Genomic DNA, 6,000 nt, shown 5'->3' with positions numbered 1-6,000 from the left:
AAACATAAAATTACTCCCCCATTCACGATGAAGCCTTTCATGTGATTTTTTTATCAATCAATTTTTATCTGTAGCTCTTTTTCTTGGTATAAATCTGTACCTTAATTATAATTATAATGAATTTATGATAATAAACAAAATTATATCATCTATATATATATATATATCAAAATTTCCTATAATAATATATTTAGATTTTTTTACTATTTGGATCCTTTTTTACTTTTAGAAATTATGGGTTTAAATAAATTTAGGATATTTTTTTAATTAATAAATTTCATCAATCTTTCCAAATATCATACACTTAATACTTTTTAAAATTTCATCAATCTTTCCAAATTTCATCAATCTTTCCAAATATCAATTCAATTTGTAAGTTTATTATTTCAGAATAATTTTAAAGAAAGTTTTCAGATTTAATTTATTACTCTTAAAAATATAATCCCATCCCTTAAATTCAACTATCTATCCACTTACCGCAATACCCCTACTTAAATTTCAAATTGTTAATTCATTCCCTCGTTAATGGATAATTTTCATGACACCCACGCACTCACACATAAGAAAAGAACTCATAACCCTAATTTATGCTCCTAATCACACCTATGAAAAACAAAGGGGAAGTATTCCCTTGTTTTTAAAGATGAAACTAAAGAAAAAATCTCTAAGGGAAATTAACATTCTAGGGAGGATCGAACAAATACCTCTAAGAATTTCAAGATGAACATCAAGAACTGGATGAAGATCTTCAACCATGACTCAGAACTGGAGCTCCACCACAGGTTGATCTTCAAGGAAGAGGGTTTGAGTTTTCTTCTAGGGAAGAGAGAGAGACTCGTGAGAATGAATCAGAGAGTGAGATTGATGATTTAATGTTTTCCTCAAGAGAGAATTGTAAGTGAAGGAAAAAGGTACAATTCCAAGGGGTGATTTTACCAAGGTATATTTATAGCCGAGTTTGAGCCTAGGTTTTCCTATCCCCAAGTAACCATTAATTTCTATTTTTATTTAGAAAATTAATTGATTATATTTATAGAACCTTCCAGCAAATTAAGAGCTGAATTTTAATCAAATAAAAAATCTACTTAATTAAAAGTTAAATCAGTTTGATTTAATTAAAAACCCACAAGATAAAAGTTCTAGAATGAAATCTAATATTTTGAAAAATCCTTATCTCTTCACATTCCAAAATACCATTATTAATGAAACAGAAATTTGTCTCCCTAATGTAAATATAATCATGTGATATATATATATATATATAATATATATATATATATATATCCAAATAAATAGATAAGTGGGTAAGAGACTAAGCTCAAGACATAGGACAAAATCCTAGTAAACAGGGCAACATAGGGGATAACAAAATAAAAAATCCCCTTCCTTCCACACGATAAACAACCGCGTTCAACCCTAAAAGAAAACATACAAACTGCTATGAACCAGAACGCGGAGACCTTAAGGAGGCAAAGAAAACAAAGTCAAATACCTAAACTAGAACCAATACAAAAAACCTATAGAGACCTCGACACTCAGGGTGACCACTAATCCTTCATTTCAACTTCTAGCCTGGAGACAGCCTCCTCGTCCCCACAATCAAAACTCAAGCCCACACACTTCCCAACAAGTCACACCTTCTCGGCCCGTGTAAGACCCACATTTTTAGAATTAGAATAATTAATTAAATTCTGACTCACGCCTAGGATGCTGTGTAAGCTTGAGAGGAACTTGAACTAGAGTTTGATGATTTGTCGATTGAAACTTTATAGACTACTCAATATATGTTTAATTATGACACTATAGTCAGTTTAAAATATAACACGGGCCGTATTCACACCCGACTAAGGTCGAGAGTGTTCGAAAAAGGTTATTTTCGCTACTAGAGCACTGCTTAAGATGTAGTTCGACAACGACAAGAGAATAAGACCTTCAGGGTATTTTTCCCTTGACCCGTGTTCCATTACGGAACTTTTGGTTGTAAACTCGGTAGTGTTCACTTATCGGAAACTCGATAAAGTTAGACTTTATCTCCGCAAGGACTTTAAGTGAGACCCCTAAATAAAAGCTTTTCTATTCGGGGCTTCTAACGGAGTTTCCATCTGCGTGGTCTAAATTCTTTCGCTAATAGGAATCTTTCTTATGAAGGAAGTTTTCTCATCCGATGTCAATCGCAAAAAGCAGTTCTGCCGCAGGTTTTGATGCAGACTGCGTTCAAGCCATCTTGCCATTGAAATGAACTTGGAATAAGTATCGACCTTTATGGGGAGATACTTAGCTTAGATGCCCAATGTGACAACATCATATATATTCCAATTGTCTCACGATTATTCTTTAACTAGGTCTTTATTCATTTCTTGGTTCATAGATCATTTTAATTTGCTCAAATTGATCATAATTTATATTCTACTGTTTCATAAAGATCCTCATAATTTTTAGGATAATAATATATCACCTCTATATTTTTCTCTTAACCCTATGAGCTAAATCTTTCGGTGTCTAAATCAATTCGTACCGAATAACAAAATATCTTCTGTAAGATCCGGATTTGCAGAACTGGATTTAATGTTTAATTTCCGACTCACGCGTAGGACCGGTGTAATCGTGACAGGAGTTTTCTGTTTGGGAAAGTTTAATGAAGAAGAAATTTCAGGAATTGCTTGAGGATAGTACCATAGTCGTTTTAGGAGTTAGTGCGAGTCGTCTGCACACCCGCCTTATGGCGAGAGTGTCCAGAATAGGCTAATTCCGCTCGTAAAGCATTGTTTAAGCGAAATTCTAAATCCTTTGAAAAATAAGAAGTTCTCTTTATTTTTCCTTCGACCAGTGTTTCATTTCGGAACTCTAGACTGTACGCACCATAGGATTCACTTCTCGGAAGTCCGACGAAGCTAAATTCTTTTCTTTAAAAACCCTAAATTCAAACGCTGATTGAAGACTTTTTCTATTCGGAGCTTTTAACGAAGTTTCCATCCGCGTTACCAGATTTCTTTCGACGTTTCCAATCTTTCTTCAGAACGAAGTTTTGTCATCCGACTTTCACAGCAAAAAGTAGTTTTTCGGGGCAATTTAACTTACACCGCTTTTGGATCGTTTTTCTCAAATTCAAGAAACCTGTTTTGAGTTCTGGAATTTTGTCGCCAGAATCTCGCTTAGAATTCACCGATGAACGTGCTGCAAAAATCGGAATCGCGAAATATTCATTTTCCCGCGATTTCACTCTCCTATAAATGGTAAAAAAATCACAACACTTACCCATTCACCACATAGAGGCCGCGAGCTTGGAGGAGAGGAGAGGGAAGAAGAACTTCGTCGTTTCTTGACTGATCTTTGAGCTTTTTGTCTTTATTTCACGGCACGGAGGTAACTTACTTGATTCTTACCTTTGATCATTCTTTTTATCACGTTTCTTTATCTCTTTCTAAGCTCAAAGTTTCGAACTTTACGTAAAAGTATTCAATTTTCCAGATTTTTCTTTAGATCCATCTTCTATACTTACCCAACAACCTTAAACACTCGCCGTGGTGCGCCGATTTCAATCGAGTCGCCGAGGATCTGAAAAACTGTATAAGAACCCTTTTGCGCACATATTGAAACTTTATCGTCGAAAAGCCACAATCCGACTTAGTGCCTTTAGGATTAGTTGCTACAAATGCCGTTGTGAACGTTCCCATCAAATTTGTTTTCCGAAGTTTTAACTTTGAGTTTTTGAGCTTTAATTTTGGACCAAAATGCCCCTAACTAGTCGTATTTCGACCCGGTCGTTCTAAAATTTTTCCGACAGTTTCTTTACCTTAGTTTTACCCTAAAACTACCTAGGAATTAAATTAGATCGAAGAAAAAGCGCCGGAAACCTTTTCTCCAAAGTGGCCGAGAGCATGTTTTAAGGGGGGGAGGATTTCGTTTTTGCGATAACTCGTCCTCTCATGCTCGATTGTTGTACTCTTAAGCTTCAAACGCTTTGTCTATCGTTAGTTAACTTCGTTAGGTTCGAATCAATTGTGTTTGACTTGATTTTCGCTTTGTTTTCTCCAAGGTTCAGTTGAAGGAACTTTGGGTACTACGAAGCTTTACTGTGAGGAAAACCTATACCACGAGGCTGGAACAACTCGAGGTTAGGGCAACTTACCTATTAGCTAAGATTGCATGATAGGCGTCGATAAATTCGACTTGTGTATTACTTTGATATTGGTTATGATGATGAATTATTGTTATGTTGTTTCCATAACTTATGATATTGATGTTGTATTAAATTGTGCGCCTTGACGCGATTTCGGAGCGAAGAATCACTGAACTGATTCCTTTTGATCTTTCGGGTTGGATGAACAACCCTAGGCAAGTCCAAACCTGAGGTTTGAGACCTAGCCATCGTTTGTATACTTAGACTTTCCCCGGGGTTACAATTGGTGGGATTTTGTCAAACTTAGAATGAATAGAATCTTGGAACTAGAGACCCTAGAGAACTTAGTCTTCAAGAATTAAACTCATAACCTGACTAATTCAATTTGAATCGTTTTCTTTAACGAATAAACCATAGGGAACTTGAATGGGTTATGCTTGCGAAAGACGGGGAAATGTCAACAAGTCTTGTAGCTATTTGGGAATTGGTGGAAGCCACGAAGGCGATCCACGGTGACGAGAGGAGGCCACCGAGTACTCTAGTACTCTTCCGTTGGGGTTTATGTCGTCTTGGTCGATCTTAAACACTTGGGTTTTTACATTGGGATCTTCTCTTAGTTAAACACGTACGTGCGAGGACGATTCGATGTTTGGCTAACCATATTGCATCATGCATACATTCGAGGTTTGTACGATTGAAAGATTGGGCCTCGGTGAAGTTGGGACGGCTTCACGAAGGTTGAGACGGCCTTCATCGAAGAACACTTGGGTGTATCTTCGGCATAGCGGGCAGAGTGGTACAACCTAGGGTGGTTGGGACTGATCTGACTATGCATGGGTTGTAAGCGACACCCGAGTAGAGTTGTTGACACTAGGCCGTTGTAGGGCAGACTCGATGGTGCCCATCCCAAACAACTATCCGGGTCATATTGAATTGCATTTCACGCATACATTCACCCTGACTGGAATTGTATGCTGTTTTAATTACCGAATTATTGTTAGAGTCGATAACATGCTAGGAATATATTTATATATATACATAAACATATATATCTATACCCCCAATCACATGTTGTCTGTATAATTACTCTATTCTGTGAGTTGACCCTAGCGCCTTGGCTTTGGTTTTATGTTTGTGTTTGGGCGGTCGGCCTGCTGCCAGATGTCGATGGCGGATTGGTTTTCGATGGTCTCTCCCATGGGGGTGATAAGGTTTGTGCTGGTTGACCGACATGTCCCCACCGCTTGGGTGATCGATCCTGTGGATCATCGGGCGACGTACTGGGGAAGGGTCATGGAGGACCGGACTGATGAGCGTGGACGTCTGACGAGGAGGAGGAGGAGGATCCTTGAGCGGTATTGGAGGGTAGGTTTAGGTAGGAGTCATATTTTGTGTAGAGCTCTGATTCGTTTTGCTTTTGGGACAGGGTAGGTTCCCGACGCATGGCTTTTTGTGTGGTTCTCATGCTGAGGGATCATAGTGAGTCAGTCGGACTGTAGGGGTCTTTGCTTAGGCCATTTTGAGGCCGACTTTCTCCTAGTGGATTGTAATTATAACTTTCTCACTTACATTTCTGGATCTGTATATATTTGCCTACGGGCACACTACTTTGGAGTCACTGCGAGAGCGCGTGACGTCGGAGTGCAGCTGAGGCTGTACCTGTTTTTATGATGTACATCGGTTAGTCTTAGTTGCTGTGTTATGTCTTTATTTTCTATCACCTTATTTAAAGAGAAAAAGAAAAAAAAATACCTGTTTTCCGCTTAAGGTTTATTTTTGAGTTACTTAAGTGACACCCGGAAATCGGGATGTTACATCTTCTCATTTTCCTTGGTTCTCCCTCCTCCGCGTCCCTTGCTCATATGTTTATTTGATTTTTC

Source organism: Lotus japonicus, chromosome 2 (genome assembly GCF_012489685.1).
Source record: "Lotus japonicus ecotype B-129 chromosome 2, LjGifu_v1.2".
NCBI classification, from domain to species: domain Eukaryota; kingdom Viridiplantae; phylum Streptophyta; class Magnoliopsida; order Fabales; family Fabaceae; genus Lotus; species Lotus japonicus.
Note: the sequence above shows the minus strand (reverse complement) of the source record.